The sequence below is a fragment of the Grus americana genome, chromosome 4 (genome assembly GCF_028858705.1).
Source record: "Grus americana isolate bGruAme1 chromosome 4, bGruAme1.mat, whole genome shotgun sequence".
NCBI classification, from domain to species: Eukaryota; Metazoa; Chordata; class Aves; order Gruiformes; family Gruidae; genus Grus; species Grus americana.
In genome coordinates, this window is record NC_072855.1 from 10,313,236 (window position 1) to 10,332,316 (window position 19,081).

The following is a 19,081-nucleotide window of genomic DNA, read 5'->3' on the forward strand; positions in this document are numbered from 1 at the left end:
TAAATAGTGCTTAATTCTTCTGTCCCTCAAGTCACAAGAATTAGTTTTCAGCCCCTTTCAGAAGCAAGCCTTCATGTAAGTGACACTATCAGAAATTTGGCTTTCTGGTCATCAGACAGTGTGGCTGGGGATAGAAATTACCCATTTTTCCATTTACTTCAAGGTTTCCTGAGTGCAGGGCTGAGGACTGAAGTATTCATTTTACCTATGGACACAAAATGCAAGTACAAGCATAAGAAAAAGAGCATCTCAGAGGAACAGGAATGTTTGAGCAAGAAAGCCAAATCTCCAAAGGTGTTCTTCAGGAGCTTGCTTGGGAAAAGAGGCCCTTCCAATTTCCCAGCACCTAAGAGCCCTTCTGCTCAAAAACATCAGTGTAACCTGGTACGTTAGTACAAGTACGGCAGGCTTACAGCCTTGTAGGTTTGCATGTCTGACATGCCCAGAGTTCAAGGTTGGAGGTATAGATAAGGACGCGCTAGCTAATCCCATCAGCCCTCCAGAGGCAGGCAGAAGGGCTCCGAACAAATCTGCAATCACTTACAGTCTCTCTTCCAAGTCATCTTGCTCCTACATACTCTATTCCAGTCTTTTTTTTATGCAGAATTAGATGAAATTAAATTTTTGGTGTTTGTGTGGTGGAAAGGCACAGCTAGAACGCATGGCTCATAGTCTGTCTCCTGTACCTCTTACTAACCTGGCTCTCCTCTTTCCTTCACCACAAATCAGCCTTTTGCCTATATGACCTACTGCAAGCTCCTTAGCTTTAAAATAGTTTGTGGAGAAGTGTAAAAGCAGTATTTGGTATGCCAAAAAAATGCGGTTTGTGAGTTTTTGGTAATGTCCAAGTCAAAATAATTGATAATAGTTTGGAAGAAATCTTGCCTCTTCTATCTAAATTTCCAAGAAAAAGTGTTATAGGTGATATTTGTGGGGGGTATTGCTCTTCTGGGGGGGGGGGGGGGAAATTAGGGTGGCTTTGAAAATAAAAGTTTCAGCAAGGGCCTGTCAATCAAGAGGTAGCGTATTGTAAAAAGTGAACAGATATCCAGACATTTTTCTATGACCATAAAGGTGCTTTGTGTCAGCACTCAAGTATTCCCCAGTTCAGAACTTCAGTTTTTTGCAAGAATGTAAATAAGCAGCGAGAGCATTCATGGCCTCTGGTGATTCATGCCTTGGAAAGTTCAAAAGGGTGCTAAAGATTTCTCAAGCTTTAACATGATTATTTTGAATTTGGGGACATCTGCTGGTCAGCCTGCTCTATGCAGGATTCCAAGCAACAGCAATACAGCCAGCAGTTGCATAGAAGTCATTTGGGTAGAACATCAATCCTAAGTGACTTCAAATAGAAGCTAGAGACATGGATTTGGCAGATGGATCACTCTGTGGATAACGAATTGGCTGGATGGTCGCATTCAAAGACTCAAGGTCAATGGCTCGATGTCCCAAGTGGAGACCAGTGATGAGTGGTGTTCCTTAGGGGTCCATATTGGGACCGGTGCTGTTTAACATCTTTGTTAGTGATGTGGACAGTGGGATCGAGTGCACCCTCAGCAAGTTTGCCGATGACACCAAGCTGTGTGGTGCAGTCGACATGCTGGAGGGAAGGGATGCCATCCAGAGGGACCGTGACAGACTTGAGACATGGGCCTGCGAGGACCGCATGAAGTTCAGCAAGGCCAAGTGCAATGTCCTGCACATGGGTCAGGGCAAGCCCAAGCACAACTACAGGCTGGGTGGAGAATGGATTGAGAGCAGCCCTCAGGAGAAGGACTTGGGAGTGTTTGTGGACAAGAAGCTCAACATGAGCTGGCAATGTGCACTTGCAGCCCAGAAAGCCACCCATATCCCGGGTTGCATCAAAAGAAGCGTGGCCAGCAGGTCAAGGGAGGTGATTCTGCCCCTCTACTCTGCTCTTGTGAGACTCCAGCTGGAGTACTGTGTCCAGCTCTGGGGTCCCCAGTACAAGACAGACATGGAGCTGTTGGAGTGAGTCCAGAGGAGGACCACAAAGACGATCAGAGGGCTGGAGCACCTCTCCTAGGAGGACAGGCTGAGAGAGCTGGGGTTGTTCAGCCTGGACAAGAGAAGGCTCCAAGGAGACTTTATTGTAGCCTTCCAGTACCTAAAGGGGCCTACAGGAAAGCTGGAGAGGGGCTGTTTACAATGGCATAGAGTGACAGGACAAGGGGGAATGGCCTTAAGCTGAAGAGGGGGAGACTTAGATTAGATGTTAGGAAGAAATTCTTCCCTGTGAGGGTAGTGAGGCACTGGAACAGGTTGCCCAGAGAGGCTGTGGATGCCCCATCCCTGGAAGTGTTCAAGGCCAGGTTGGATGGGGCTTTGGGCAACGTGGTCTAGTGGAGGGTGTCCCTGCCCGTGGCAGGGGGGTTGGAACTGGATGACCTTTGAGGTCTCTTCCAACCCAAACCATTCTATGATATCTCTACTGGAGTTGGTTTGCACAGAAATGACAGTAATAATAACTGTTAGCAGGACTAAATCTCTAGATATATAAAACCAGGGAAAAGCATCTAACCCTCCCTTGAGTCACCACTTTTTCTGCCTTTTGACAACCACTTCATACCAACTACCTCTGTGTACAATCTTGGCACAGTTGGTTCTTGTGTTGGGAGGCTGATGTGTGCTTAAATTCTGATCCTGAAAGCTTTTTGCATGGATGGAGTTTTGCAACTGTACTGAAGGGCAGAGGTGTGAAATGTCTGCCAAGGCACAGAAAAAAGAAGGGTCTATTCCATTTAAACTTATTAAAAGGTTTTATTACAGGATGAATAAGGCAAGATGTACCAGGTGTGCCCTCACAAGCTGTCTGTTTTAGTCTTCAGTGATTTCATTGTGCTTTAATTTACAGTGTGCTAACATTCATGCTTATTTATTTTTCCAAGTAAATGCCACACCCTAACAATGGGAGTACTGCTGAAAATGTGATTTTTTTAAAATTAAACGTAATTTAAATTAATTCAGAATTTGATTTGCTAATATTACAAAGTGTCTCCCAAGATTAATTTTCTCCTGTATATAATAATTAAAATATTAAATCTTTTAAAATATTTTTCTTATGCTTCTCAGCCCTCCTTACTTTGAACTTGCCCTGGTATCTTTTTTCTTTTTCCTTTCTTTGTTTTACTCTCCTGGGTCTGTTTTTAAGTCCTACCTGTTCAAAATGTCTGACTTCTATTAGTGGCACTTTTCCTTGTCGTGCTACTACTAAGGGTGAAGATGTCGTTTAGAGATCAGCTAAAAACAATCTCAGCAGCTCTAGTGACACTGGAATTAGTATAGAAGCAACTTGCAGAGAGGATACATCTAGAAGGCACACAATGCTTAGGACGTCATAAATGTTGCAATTAAAATAACTGGCTTTATTTGGAGAAGGATTCTGGAAAAACAAACCCAAAGCTCCACGAAGAGTGGTGTAAGGTTAAAAGAGAAACTTGGTTGCTTGAGTTCCTTTTGGCCAAAGCAAGCATTATGTTCAACTGAAACTGTTATTAACCAGCTTGAACCACAAAGCTAGATTTACATTTCATCTCAATCATGTGTAAAAATGTCCCTATGCCCCTTGAGCATAAAGTCGGTATTTTTTCAAACTTAAAGCCAAAGCAGCCTCTCAGTTTAATAGATTGTATAAAATCTGGCAACATTTAGTATCAACCTGCTCTGCCCTTTCCCCACCTGCTGCTTCAGTTCTCTTTATTTTTTTTTTTTCAGCTGAAATAAACCTCAGATGTGGTTTTTTTTGGTTGTGGAAGGAGATGAAAGTAGACCAGAATACGTTTTTATTTTTTTTCCTCCATGTAGTTGTTCCATCAAATGGCTCTCAGATATATACACATTAAAGATTGTTTCTACATAGTGTTCTCAAATAATTGGGGAAATTCTCCTTCTTTAGATAAATTTGTAAAATTCAAAAAAACTTCTTCCCTCCTGTGAATTATATGATTGGAGCTGGGACAAAAATAAAGTTTCTAAAAGTACTTTTGACGTAACCTTATGTACGCTGACCAACTTTAGTAATACTACACATAAGCCATGAGATATTAACGCTGTTATATACAGCTGCAATTAAGATAACCCATTACATCATTTTAAAAAAGGCATTCAAGTTCAATAATTTCAAAGAAAAAATCCCTCATGAGCTTTTCAGTAGTAACGCCATGTATGTGTAGGCTCACTTGTACCAGCACCAGAGTTGGTGAGACACACAGCACTTCTAGGGCTGCTCTTGGGATATTTGGTATGGATCCTTTGTGTTTGTCTATGCACACCCTCTCGCTGCTCCCAGTCTGGCATGACCGATCAGGGACTGGCTTTTACTTTGCTGGCACCTGACAAGGAATTTTCAGTACTAGCAGAGAATTCACATACTGGCATTGTTTTATTTAGACGAACCAGAACTTTGTCCAAGAAGTGGAGTAAAAGGTCTGTGTGAGGTGAAAACGAATCATCGCAGTAGGGAAGCAAGTCCTGCTCAGTCAACAGACTGTCAGGATAGGACAGCTCTGGCAGGCCACGAAGGAAAGATCTATTTTCATACTATCATTCCCAGTTTACAGGTAAGAAAACTGATCTGGAACTGTTTACATGGGATGAGTGCACCCCATATGAAGGAAAAGATCAATGTCCTGATGCCAGATTCGTGACATTAACTTAGTACCGTGCTTCTCACAGGTAGCTGTAAGCAGTTTGATCATCAAGGAGTGCTAATGCCAGGTAAAGAGGTTAGTTGTGTAAAAATAATTGTACGGTTATTTTTCTGATTCCTAGTAAAGTCAAATAGTTTGTAAATTAATATACTCGCATTGACTCTTTTGAGACTGATGTAAGTTGAGTCCAGTGCTGCTGATGCTGGAGCCTGCTAAGGAAAACAAACTTACTGCAGATGAGTCAGCAAGTGCAACCCCTGTAATGCCTAAACAGTGCCACATTCTGACACCTTCATGGGACGTTGTGCTGTCTGTAAATACGCAGTGGTATTTTTCTGTTTTTTGAAGGGCCAGTAACCATTCTCCAGCACATGTGCAGATGTGCAAACAGCAAGTGCAAGCCTCGTGGCAACAAGCTTGTCTTGGTCATTTTCCCAGACCCCTCACCAGCAGCGTAAAGATCTTGAAGGGGTCAGATACCACAGGCTGAAAAATACCATGTCATTCGTATTGTACCTTTTGTTGTAGCTGTCATGCTGTAAAGTCAGCTGGTAAGAGTTATCACAGACAGACAAGTTCTTCATGTCTTAAATAATGCAGAAGCGCTTCTTCGGATTGTCTTTGATGCTGTATTTCTGCAGCACTGTGTACTGTGGTAGTACATGTCATTATGTATGTGCCCTCCTTTATGTTTCTATGTATGTAATCCTGCCTTTGCACCAGCGTTGCCGCTCATGCAGCTGGGTAGAGGCAGTTCAGGAACCTGGTCCGGCCAAAAACTGAGCGGGCGAGATTAACACCGTCACGCATGAGCTGTAGCAGTCTCAGGCCACAAAGTGAGTTGGTCGAGTTGGCTGATTCAGCAGAAAGCTGGCATCGCCCCCTCCCTCACCCCCTGATTTTTTCATCAGATTAGCCAGGAGAAATAATATCTTCTCTGGCTTCATGATTATGGGATATGATGCAAGGGGAAAGCTGGAAGGGGGCTGCAGGAACCTGTGACAGGTCACAGAGCAGGACAGCAGGAGAGAGGGCTGAAGGAACAGCACTCTTCTGCGGCATTTCATCATTAGATCAAACAGGTGCAATGGTAAAACACATCCTTTGATCAGCCTAAGCTGCTTGTGACACGGCACCCTGTAATTATGCAAACACTTCCAGCCAGTGCTGCAAGAGGAAGCAATGAGCCTGCCCTCCCTCAGTCCCTGGGCACCACTGCTGTCCTCAGCGCCCCGCTCTTTCTTGGCGCTGCTGTTCTTATAGCTGCGCACAGAGCTGGACAGAAAAACCATTCTTTTTAAAACAAAGCAGTATTTTTTTGCTGAGTTAGTTTTAACATGGATCCATTCTCCCATTTACTTTACCAGACAAGAAGAAAGAGAGTGTTTTGTGTCGAATGCTAGGGAAAAGGAGAGAGGCAGGCGAGGTGCCAAGATGAAGGAGAGTTTTGACAGGCAGTCATCTACACGCCAAGGGGACGACAACACGTGAGGCAGGTGGCTGGACCTTGCAGGTGTGGAGCACCTGCAGATCTCATCGATTAGACTTTGAACAAGGACAAAAGTATGCTATCTGGTATGTCAACACATCCACTGGCTTTGGCAGGGTTCAGCACTAGACAAGTGAAGTGACTTTACTGTCTTAGGCTTATAGCAACAGTTCTTACAAAAAAAAGTTCAGATATGATTTGCTAATTATTAGTAACTACACTAACACGTGTCGTATTGTGGGATGTTTTTGATTAGGCAGATCTATGTTCAGCAGTGTCTCCTTGTCAGATGTGCCATAATCATTCTGTGCTATCACTTGACAACTAAACCATTTTTGGTGGCTGAATTCACCTACAAGTTTATGTACATCTTTATCGCCTGTTTTTGCATTCTGAACAGTGAACAAATGAAGATTAATTGCTAGAAAGCACAGATTAGGTAAGCGTTTCCTCAGTGGAGGTGGTTGGAGCCCACTAGATTCCTCCCATATCCCAAGGGAGAGATGTTTATGGCTCCTGAAGGCACCTATCAGGTTCTGCTAGCAGGAGTCTATTTTTCCATATTTATCGTATGGATAACATGGGCATAGGGGGTACAGAGAGCAGAGTTCAGTGTTTCTGAAAGTGCATTCCCAGACTCCAACTCTTCATTTGACCTGGGGCACGCGCTATTCTATACAACAGAGTTCGCAAAAAGAAGTGCAAAGCAGCAGTCTTAAAATGATATAGTAAAAATGTATAGAAAATAGTTCGCAGAACAAGTTAACTTTACAGTTCGTGCTTTATTTGCAGTGACTAACGAACTGTGGGGTTATACTAGCCACACAGCTCTTCAAAAGACTTAGAAGACCTAAAGGGCTGATTTATAGAGATCTAATCAGGCCTCCTACATACAAGCTATACAATGTATCTGCACACTTCCTGAATCAAGTATACAACTTCTCATTAGACTGGAATTTAACATCCGGAGGATATTCAACTGACTTAAATGCCTTAGATGTCTCTAACCCTCATCAACACAGTTCTGAAGCTGGACTACTCTCACTGGGTATCTGCACTTCTGGATCGATCTTGACCTGCTCTGAGCTTTCAGCGATTAGATATCGTCACTGCTGCGTGTTAAAGAACCCTTTACCGTAACGCTTCCTTGAAAATTACTTGATTTCTGCCCCTATCTCTCAGCCTGCTGTAAGATAAGCTTCCCAGACGACGCGCTGCTCCTTTCTGGAGGGACCCAGCTCCACAAGAACCCCCCTCCCCGTGTCGGGGGACGCTCCTCAGTCTCTGCGCAGTCACTCAGGAATCACCCAGCACCTCCCGGAGCGGAGTCCCCGTCCCCGCCCCGACCCCTGAAGCGTGGCCCCGACAGAAGGAACACTGCTCCACAGTCTCCGGCACCGCTCCCCGCTATCCCCCTCCCGCGCCTCCCGCCGGCCAATGGGAGAGCCGCTTAGTAGCCGACCGTGCGCCCTCCAATGGGCGGCGCGGTTATTGGCCTGCGGCCTCGGGAAGCCGCACCCTATCAGGTGGGGGCTGGGGCCGCTCGGTGCCTGTGGGGGAGGAGGGAGCGGAGCGGTGGGAGGCGGAGCGCGGTGCTGGGGCCAGCGGCGGCGGCGACAGGCTTGTCAGGGGCACTGTCTGCAGCGGCCCCTTTTTCCCGCTTCTCTCTTGCTGCCCGTTCTCATCTGTTCTCGGGTGAGCGCTGCCGCGGAGGGCTACGGGGGTGTCGGGAGGCGCAGGAGTTGCGCTGCCGGTAACGGTCCGGGGGGAGGCAGAGGGGGGAGCGCAGAGGAATGCGGGGGGCGCGGTAGAGGGGCGCAGCCGTTATCGGTCCGAGGAGGCGGGGGTGGCGGGGAGGGGGGCGCAGCCTTTGGCGATGGGCAGCCTGTGAGGGGGAGGCGGGCGCTGCGGAGGGGCGCAGACGCTGCGGGGAGGGGAGGAGGGGGGAGGCGAGGCTGGGGCGCAGACGCTGGAACCAGCTTGTTTAGCCCGGGGTGGCGGGGAGGGGAGGAAAGGAGAAGAGGGGGGGGTTGTCGTTTCTGCCTTGAAAACAGGCAGCGGGCGGGTGTAGGGGGGGTGTGTGTGTGGAAAAAAACAGCTGCCCGTTGCTGGCAGGGTGCTGCGGTGAGGGGCTGAGGCGGGGAAGGAGAGTTTCGGGTCTCTGGGGGGATGGGGAGCAGAGAGCGGTGGTCTGCAGCCGCTGAATGGGATGGGGCGGTGGGGGCTGAGCTGTGGGGGCGATTTGGGGTTGGAGGGGCAGGTTCCTGTCAGCCCTCCCTCAGGAGAGACGGTCCCCTGCCCACCGCGGTGAGCGAGGTGGGATGCTCCTATTGCTGTTGCCGCCGCAGGAAGCGGCCGCTCAGCGTTTAAATCTCCATTGCACCCAAGCGATGCGTCTGCTGGCTCTTCCCCCACCGCCCTTCTGCTTCACCTGCCCCTTCTTCTAGACTGCGAGGTGACCTGCTGATCATGGTTGGCAAAATGCGGGCGTTAGAGTGTCCAAATAATCGTCCGCAGAGGACGTAGGAATGAAGGAGGAGATGTGATGCGTTTGTGCGGTGTTATTGATTGGCGGGGTACCAGCAGCAGCAGACGGGCAGTTGTTTTGTTTCCTCTGCTGGAACGGGGAATCTGTATTTTAGCGTTTCTAGTGTCTGCTTGTGATACAAAATGTCACATGTCTTTCTGCACATAATTAATGCACAGTCTCTATGGTGCTTTTAAGGTTGATTCTTAATCTGTGTTGACTTTAGTTAAAACTAGCAATTAGGGAGGGGGAAAATCCAGTCAAGCTGGAAAAATATCCATGGCTGTACTGAGATAGGGGGCTAGGAATAGCACTGGGTTTAAATCTTTCATGAGATACTGCTGTAGCTCATTGGTGTAAGCTTATTGCTGGTTTTGTTTTATTCTCTGCTTTTTGGAAAGTTGCTATAGATAATAATATTATCATATACCAAAAGTATTGTGTTTTCTTGCATGATGACTTATGTCTTTATATGGAGCTTTACAAAACATGTCTACCTTCAGCTTATGAATTCTCAAACTGCAACTGCTCCTAGATAATTTCTGTATGCTTTGCTGAAAGCTACAGGTATCTCCATGCACACAGGCTATTTACGGCTCTGGGTTCTTGTAATGTGACTGAATGTGCTAACAGAACACTCGGCTGTTCTTAACTGCCACAAATCTGTTCTTTTTTATAGAACAAAAGAATTTATTTTAAAAATAAACAAATACAAACTATTTCTAAAATAGGCTTCCATTTTTCTTTATTAAATTGATTGATGTAACAATTCTGTACCTCAGTAAGGAAATATCTTTTTAGCACTGTTGTATAATAAGTGAGAAAAATTGTGGCTATGGACTGGACTTCTGGAACAGGTGGCTTTGGTATTTCTTTATATTCAGTGAGCAGATTTGATGTGGTCATGTAAAAATAGTCTTAAGTGAACTTAATGTTCTATGTAGTTTGCCTCAAATACAGAATTCAAACTTGGTGGTTTTCTTAGGAAAGTTTTGAGGAAGAGATAAGTACAAGTTTTTATATCTTCACTAGCAAGATATGTGCATTACTATGTTTGCATGTTTAAGTATCTTGTAGTTCCACTGGTGTTCTGTTTTCTGTGAGGTTCCACACTGAGAATAGTGCTTTTTAGCTGAAAACTGTTATGTTGCCTGAATGTTTTCTTTTTATGGTTGACTATTATAAAAAATGGCATGAGAAATACAAACATTTGTGCTTCATTTGAAACAAGCACTTTTGCTAGCATGTTGTGCCAGTAAGTTCATTAGAGTATGGTTCGCTAATGCTGTAGAGTGAAGAAGGTCATTTACTTAATCGGTATTTTTCTGTGACAGTTCTTCTTGGATGTCTCCAACAGAAAATGACTCAACTCTTCTCATTCTTTGGATTCACCATCAATACTAAATGTTATTTTACATGTACAGAATTGGATCATTTGATGAAATTATATGGACAAATGCATTTGAGCACTGAGAGACTTTCACAGGAGTAAGGATAAAGCTACTTCCACCCTATTCAAGGCTCGATTTTTGAAGCATAGCTTCTCAGCATGATGTGCTTTTAACAAATCTCCTCACCCAACATTCCATGACTTGCTGTAAGAGGAAAAAGCTGAATTTTAAAGTAGCCAATTTTGTTAATAAATAGAATAAAATATTACAACTGGAGGTTTCAAACTAGGATAAGGATGCTTAGCACGTTGATTACTTGTAAGCATACGACTTCTATGCGACAAGTGCTTTCTAACTGTGAGGAGGCTAGACAGCAAATCTTGTACCCATTGCTTTTTAGGAGTTGTAGAAATAGTTTTCTTAACTATTTAAGAACTGCAGCAGTGGTGAATAGTGAGTAATTTGTAAATCCCAAGCTGTTGCTATGCAGATGAGCCAGTTCTGCTTTGAGGGGAAAAATTCATAGTAACAAAACTTGTCCAGTGCTTTTCTGAAGGAGAACATAACAGAGAAGTGTTGCTTTTGTTGTGCAGTAGGGACACCTGAAGCATGGGGACATGAAGTAAAAAAATAACACTAAATTCTGATTTTGGTGGCTTTTAAATTAGAATTTACTCTTGGACCATGCTGCATGGCAGAAAGCAATCTCTGAAATAGCACTGTATTAGTAATTCATACTGTAACTAAATATTTCTTAGACACTTTTAGAGTGATAGGTGCTTTATATTTAAAAAGTGATTGTGAGCAGATACAAATGTAAGTTTAAACTGCTAATTCCACTGTGTAGGTCATTTGACACCTGCTGAGGAATCTGTCTAAAACTCTTCTGTTAAATTATAAATCTTCTATATTAACAGATTCAAAAGCAAGTATTTTTAAAAAATAGAAGTTCCTAGATTACCAGAGTTTTGCAATTTTCATTCATATAATTTAATCAGCCTTCTCAGGGGAATTGGAAAACATTACCTAGTCATGCCTCTTACTCAGCATTTCTCTTCAAAAATGCTCCTTTTTGGTAGGGCTGAGAACAGTAGCTATACAAACCTGTTGATAAAGAAAGGTGTAAAGTGTGAATCGTGTAAACCAGTTTATTTCCTGAGGAAAGCTTATTTTCATTAGAGGTCATAATGCTTAAAAAGTACTGGTTATACAGATATTTTGATATATTATTTTTTTACTTGAAAATTACACTTTTCTATGGTTACTTTTTCTATCATTTTAAATTATTGCGTGTACAATAACAGGCTTCCCTGGTAGTTTAATGGAATGTTCAATGTAACTTTATAACATCTGTTATCTTCTCAGTAAGCATCTGTTGTTAATTGAAAGTAATCTTGATAATCTTTAGTCAAATTGAAGCAAATAGTTGGTTTCTTTCCTCACCAGTCAGAGGATGTTGTTTACTGTGGTCTTGTCGGTTCAGAAATTTTAGTGGTTAGTAGTTGCAAAAGTTATAAGGGCAGAGACTCCAGGCAACACCCTGTTTAGAACTACTGCTTTTTAAATCAGGTATAAGCTGAGATGATGTCACTTGTCACAAGGGGCTCCCGATTAACATTCTGACCAACGATCTTAGTGTTGAATAAAGTTTAAGTATTGTTGCCACTTTGGGGAATTTTAAAGACTAACATTTCTTCATTTCAGAGCAAATTAAGTTTTAGTGTAGAGACGGATTTGGGTAACTACTACCAGTCAAGCTGGCTGACCAGCATGTAAGCTTGCTGGGTTTGCTGTGCTGACTCTTTGACGGTTAAGAAGAAACTGAAAAATGTTGTCCGTGAAGGCGTAGCCAAACAGGAGTAACAACTTCTTCAGCACCTTCCTAACTTCCTCCTTTTGACCTTGCTTACTAGATTGCATTTTGAGAAATGATCTCTGCCTGCTCCGTTGGATGCAGTTATTATTCAGTGAAAGATCAACCTTTTAACCTCAAATCAGTTGTGTTAGCAAGTGGGACTTCAAAAGAGTTTTTCACTATCACTTATTTGAGTGGTTTTCCCTGAAGATTAATTAAAAATAAACATACACAAAAGTGCATTTCAATTCAGTTTTAAAATTGGGATATTAAGAGCTACTCTTTAAAGCTGAGATTTGGAGTTTCCATGCTCTTCAGACTAATCAAATATTGCTTTGCATTTTTAATTGATGAATGTATTTGGTTTTGTCTTTTAAAATTATTGATTTTTATACCATATGTTATGTATGATTTTCACATCTTGACTTACGAAATCTGAAAAGATAAGGAATAAAATATTTCAGAGTTCTGAGATTTTCTTTTTCTTCCATATACCTAATTGAATTGCTGAAAAGGTATCATGGAAGCAGTGAGCACTAAATGCAGTTAATCATAGAATCATAGAATGGTTTGGGTTGGAAGGGACCTTCAAGATCATCTAGTTTCAACCCCCCTGCTGCGGGCAGGGACACCCTCCACTAGACCACGTTGCCCAAAGCCTCATCCAACCTGGTCTTAAACACTTCCAGGGATGGGGCATCCACAGCCTCTCTGGGCAACCTGTTCCAGTGCCTCACCACCCTCACAGTAAAGAATTTCTTCCTAACATCTAATCTAAATTGACCCTCCTTCAGCTTGAACCCATTACCCCTTGTGCTGTCTCTACACTCCCTGATAAACAGTCCCTCACCATCTTTCCTGTAGGCCCCCTTCAGAAACTGGTAAGCCGCAATTAGATCTCCCTGGAGCTGCCTTTTCTCCAGGCTGAACAACCCCAACTCTCTCAGCCTGTCCTCATAGGAGAGGTGCTCCATCCCTCTGATCAGCTTCATGGCCCTCCTCTGGACTTGCTCCAACAGCTCAATGTCTCTCCTGTACTGGGGCCCCCAGAGCTGGACGCAGTACTCCAGGTGGGGTCTCACCAGTAACACCTAATGGTATCTTTGATACTTTCACATCAAATAAGTAGACAAATGTTAAGTTGTGGTACACTTATGCACCAAAGATTAGGGGGAAATCAAATTACCTAAGATCATCTAGGTTTTTGGTTGGAATTAGTAAACATGTAAAAGCAACTTTGGACTAAAAACTGCAATTTGACTTGCAGCCATAGAAACTTATTTTATTTTAATTTGGGTTTGTTTTCATTTTGTACTTAAATTTCAAATTCTTGTTGTGGTACTTTTTATCTCTATCTTGTTTTAGATCTTGAATCTCGAGAGGTCTGATACCTGCTGCTTTAATCTGGCATTAGCCATAATAAAGCTGAAATAGTGTATCTGGGAAGACCTTGACCCATGAAGATTGTATTCTGTGGTTGTTTTGGTTGGTTGGTTTTGGGGTTTTTTTGTTATATACTACTAAGCATAAAGTTACTGTTCCTGCATTGTGGCTGGAGAGGTGAAAGATAAGGCATACTTTGAGTTTAGTTGTCTTTTAACAGATGAAACATTTTCTTTAGGTATTGTCAGTACAAAATATTGCTGAAAAGCTATAAAGTAAGTATGCATGTGAAACATCCATCTAAAATTCAGCAAAAGAAGACATCGCTGCTGCTGTGCATTAACTGAGAGTTGTGGTATACTTGGCTTTTTCCTCCAAAAAACTCTTGTCTAACAAAGCTTTGCACAGTAATCTTGAATCAACACAGCTTAAAGTATTCCAAAGTTAGAGACCTACTTTATTTCTCTTCTGCTTCTGCACCTATTTGCTACATTCAGCTAAATTTAACAGGAAAATGGTGACTTCAAACATACAAAGTTTCTGCCAGTAATAGGATAATCTGACAGCCAAACTTGTGCCCTGTGCATGGCTCCTGATTTGTTTTCAGAAGCGGGAGCATCTGGCTGTGTAGCAGTTCCACACTTGCCTGCCAGTCAGTGTGTGGGTAACTCCGAACCAGTCGTAGTGTATTTTGCCACTCGTATGGCCAGCCAGGGTGGACCAGTGCTCAGGTGAAGGGAGGAGCAAGGATGGACTCACTGAGGGTGTGGGGGGGAACATGAGGACTTGGGATAAAAAAGGATAAATAGGGAAGCATAGGAGACTCCAGTTGATAGGAAATCATGTTTCCTTAGTTTCTGTGCTTTCAGTTACTGAAAACTTTTTCATGATTTTCAGGTAAAATTCTACACAAGTGAAGCGTTGCTTTGTTTTTAAATGTCACTTCAAGTTTCCATATGATTTGAATAACAGATTCAGTGTAAAGCACAAAATTCTGTTTTGATTGCAAAGTAGATTTTCTTTGCTCACTGTGGATACAATTTTTAAGCCTACTAGTGTGTGTCTATATATATATCTCAAGGTGGGGTTTTTTTGTTTTGTTCCCCCCCCCCCCCCCCCTTTTGGACTTAAAGTAAAATTTATTAGATGGTGAGTTTCAAAGTTATTCTGGTAATTTTGGTTATAATTGATAACTTGGAAGCATTTCAGAACAATTTTTTATGAGTGAATTAAGGGTGAAGATGTCAGGAAAGTGGTGTTTGTTTCTATAAATTATTTTTCATAAAGTGTTTATGGCCAGAAGCATACAGTAAAAAATTTATTTGGTTATGTAGAACATTTGCGGTACAGTATTAAATTATTTTTGAATCTATTAATAGGCAGGAAAAGTAGATTAATAATGATCTTAGATGTTTGCTTAGATCTCAACTGTAGATACGAAATTATTTTTTTATTTTTTTCCCTGTTTGCTTACATAGGGGTTTAGGTTAAAAGTTAGTAAATTCTTCAGAGCTTTCCCAAACCAAGTGAATCATATATGGTTTGGATGGAGAGGGAGATAAAATTTATATGCTTAATCTAAGGGAAAGCTGCTGTGTCTCTTATGCGTCAAGGAAAGGTGGTGGATTTCTGTGCCTTGGACTCAGAGAGAACCATCTTGTTCTCTTTGATTTCTGCTACTTGTAACTGAATGCCTACCTGTTTGTTTTTTTCACTTTACTTTCAATCTACTTTAGAACCTGTGCTAGTCTTGATGCTGTTATGTGGATCATCTTGAGCTTCTTGCCTCTCTCCTGGAAGGAGAGAATGTTTGTGATTGCAGCATAGGGTAAGGATTTTGATAGGTAGGACATCCACTTCTGGATCTGCTGTAGTTTTTATTGTTGATCTAGGACACTTTCTTTGACTCAATTCTAGTCTGTTAATGGAGATCTTGATTTAAGGGACAAGGAAACCCCAGCTAAGATGCCTGAACCCTTGCTTCACCATAGTGGAATGATAGTCCTTCCAGTATCCTCCAGTTTTCCCTCACTGCAGCAAACTGGGGAGAAGCCAAGAGCGGAGAACAGAGTGAACAGTTTGCTGCACAAATTGGAGAAGGTAGCCTCTCAAACTGTCCTCTGGCCTGCCCAGCCACCAGAAAATAAAGAGCATTTTGGCAGCTGGCCAATGAAAGCCAGGAGTGGTGAACAGAAGGCTGGGAAGTGTGGTTAAAATCTGAATGTCAGCCAGAAAAGCTGGACTTGGGCAGTCTTGCAAATTATGAGGGCAGCCTTATTAATTGAATATTCTGCCTGGTGGAAAAGTTGCCTGAGGCTTGGAGTCTTTATGGGTCAATACTTAACACTAAAGTGGGGAGACGCCCCTCCATGCCTCAAGCAAAGCTGACAACGTCAAAAATAAACCTCTGTAGCTGCATTTGCCACTTCAGCTGCATGTTTAATGGGTTTGGGATCCTATCTAGTGTGAGTGGGCTGAAGTATTGAAATAGCTGGTCTCCCTAAAAGACTGAGAATACTGTTTTTTCTTGCGCTCTCTTTTAGTTGTTAACATAAGTATGGTATTTATTGATACTGGAATAATGTCCACTATGCCAATTATTTTAAAGCATTTTTTAAAACAACCCCAAAATACAAAGAATGCTGAAGATTGCATAGTGAAAATAAATGTGAGTAGTTAGTTACTTAGGATATCCTGGGTTTATTTATCATAATGTCACCTTTTTGAAGAGCTTAAGCTTATATCTGCATTCCCTGATTTTCAGGGCATTAAGTCATTACTGTGTTCACATATGTTGTTGAAATATGTTAGTTCCATAATAACTGGACTGTATTTTTGGAAATTTCATTATACTTCCAAGTCAAATAGGGGCACATTAGTGTGCATTTTCAGTAGTGCAGTTACTGGAGTCACTTAATTAAGAACAAAGCAGATTTTGAATGCCTCTTTTTCTTTGCAGACCTTTAATCAGGACTAGTTACCTTTCTACATAATACTTTATTTGTTATCAGTTATTGGTTTGAAGACCTGTTGTGATACCAAATATTAAATGGGTAAAAGGAAAAGGTGAGGTCATTTAATCTGAAATTTTGTATTTGCTACTTTACTTCTTGCACTACAGTTTTTGCTTGTTTAATTTAATCCTTAATTTGAAGTGTTAATCATTAATGAATAGGATAAATTCAGCTCATTTGTCTGAAACTCAGATCTGAATTTATTCTATCAAGGATTTGATGATCTGAGAGAGTAATCTGGTAGTTTTCCTCTCCCTCCTTGCTGTTGCTATAGTAATCCTAAATTTGAACTTTGTTTCTGCAGACTTTTTTCTTCAAATAAGTTTTGTACTAGCTGTGCAGTATGTTCTCAAACCAAAATATTGATAATACAGATTTTGCTGTTGCTTTTTTTTCATTTGGATGTAACATCTGAGGTAAAGCAGAAATTTAGCAGTCTTAACTTGCCTTCTCTTTTTCTAGCTCTGGGGAGATACTGTTATTCATATTTTAGGCACGTCATTTAGAGGGGAAAACAAGCAAATAAAGGCTCAACTAAAGCAAAAAAGACGCAGACCTCTCTCTGAGTGTCATGGAAAGCTGTTAATAATTGTAATTATAGAAGTGAACATTCAAACTGCAAAGGCCAAAACTTAGTTTAGCATCCAAATGTTCTTGCAATTCCAGTTTTACAGCAATGTTCAGGGCTTAATTGATCAGGTGCTTTCAGCTACTTCTGGCTGAACTTCTGACACAGCAATAAATGCAGATAATTCTGGCAACTGTATAAAATACTTGTGCTTGTACCAAACTTTGATTTTTTTTTTTTCATGTACAATAAAGTGGAATTGCAAGATCTAACAAGGTTAATAGCAAAGTGAAGAGGAGCATCAGGAGTAAGCAGAAAAGCTGAAAAAGACTGATCACCTGTCTTGTCAGGAAGCATGCAGACAATGAAATGAGACTAAAAATAATTTAGATACGGGTGAAAGACTACATGAAAAGTTTGCATTAATTGTCAATGCAGACAGTTTTGAACACATGCACACTGGTGAATAGATCTTACTGAAGTGAGGTTATAAAAAATATTTCCATAAAGATAAAGTCGAACTTCCAAGTGGGACTAGGTAATATTTACTCTGGAATTTTGAAGTAGGTGGTCTGTGTAATTAGAGGCTCACTTGCAGGAATTGTTATTAAATATCAAGGCAGAAGGGTATTGGTTGGCTGGCGAGCAGCAAAAGTAATCACTATGTTTAGAGGAAAAGGTGGTTCAGGATAGTTATTGCATCATTAGTATGACCTTAATATTCAGGGATTTAAATTTAGAAAACTATTCTATATGGAAGTAAGAGGAACATGGAGTAAGTGATACAGCTCTTAACAGAGGAACACTTTGTCAGAGAAATCTAACGGTTCTTTTTGTAAGACACCTGACTTTTTGGAGAGGATACATGGTTAGAGCTGACCTCTTTTGACTTAGGAATCATATAATGTATAATATGATTCCATGTAAAAACTAGAGTGATGTTTCTGTGAAAATTTATTTAAGATGGTGACACGAATAATATTTAATAGCATTAAAAAAAAAGATGATGATCTTACAACACTTCAGCATGACTAAGCATGTCAAAGTTAGCAACTGTGGAAAGTATTAGGATAACAAGTGTTGTTGCCCTACTAATATTTTCCATTAAAGTGGTACTGACTTTTTCTACTACTGGTGAAAGCTCATATGGAATATTGTGTCTAATTCCTATCACCTGCCATCAAGTCAAAAGGGCATTTGGACTGGAAGAGGTACAGGGACTGATGCCTAGAATGACTAAGGGAATGGAGAATTTGCCCTGTAAGGGAGACTGAAAGAGTGTGTCTTGTTTGATCTGGGAAAACAAAGCATGAAAGAGGTTGCTCCTCATGAAAATATGAGTGAAGCTACACTGGTTGGTAAAAAGCTTCTTAAGCTTGAGGTATGAGAACAAATGGGTATAAACTATCCAAGAATAAACCTAGTCTGGAAATTAGAAAAAATGGTTCCTAAGCAACAGAGGCACAGAAGTCTGTAACAGCCTTCCCTTAGGAGTAGTAGAATAAGACTCTTTAAGATGGAGCTGCTTAGCTTATGTAAGGGGAGGAGGGGATATAACATGTAGTTTTCCACAGTACCTTGGGATTTGAACTGCTTGACCCAGAATATCTGTTTGTTCCCATGATTCCTGTCTGGTTAGTCAAATACGATACAGTAACCTGACCATATACTGTCCAGAGACCAGTAGGTACGTAGGTGGTCTGTTTCTTGGACAAATAGACTGGTTGCATTCAGAAGTATATAAATGCTTATATAAAGGGATAATAAATGTTAGACAGGTAGGATGTTTTCAATACTGTTTTATGTAATATGCTACATTGTATCTTATGTAGTGGCTATATAATATAACCCCCAAATCAACACAGAATGATTTAACAGATTGAATAATGAACACTGTGTTGTTTTCTTCTTGTGCTGTTCTGTGTGATTGAAGGAAGCTGCCCACAGTGTGCACACAGCTACATCATTGTCTTCATATTTCTCTGAGAATTCTCTTTTTGAGCTGTTTTAAAAAAATAAAATAAAATTGGTGCAAGCTGAAGGGTTGATGTGGTGAAAACCCTGTATGCTATGTATTGCCCTGCTGATCCTGTATATTACCCTAAGACTCTGTCCATCTAATAAGCTTGGAATGCAATTTTTTGAGGAAACATTGTGCTTGTGTTTGCACTAATGAGACACTCC

General features: G+C 41.5%; 1 protein-coding gene across 18 annotated transcripts in view; it reads left to right on the forward strand.

The window, feature by feature from the left end:
• The first annotated feature begins 7,664 nt into the window (after positions 1–7,664).
• ADD1 (adducin 1) overlaps positions 7,665–19,081 on the forward strand; it is a 67,350-nt gene continuing 55,933 nt past the window's right edge. For 12 of the 18 annotated variants that reach the window (XM_054825555.1, XM_054825552.1, XM_054825556.1 and 9 more), the window contains exon 1: positions 7,708–7,854. The gene's annotated coding sequence lies outside the window, so the exon portion shown is untranslated. Of the gene's footprint in view, positions 7,913–19,081 lie in introns of all 18 variants that reach the window. The other 6 variants (XM_054825551.1, XM_054825559.1, XM_054825557.1 and 3 more) reach the window with 3 other exon arrangements.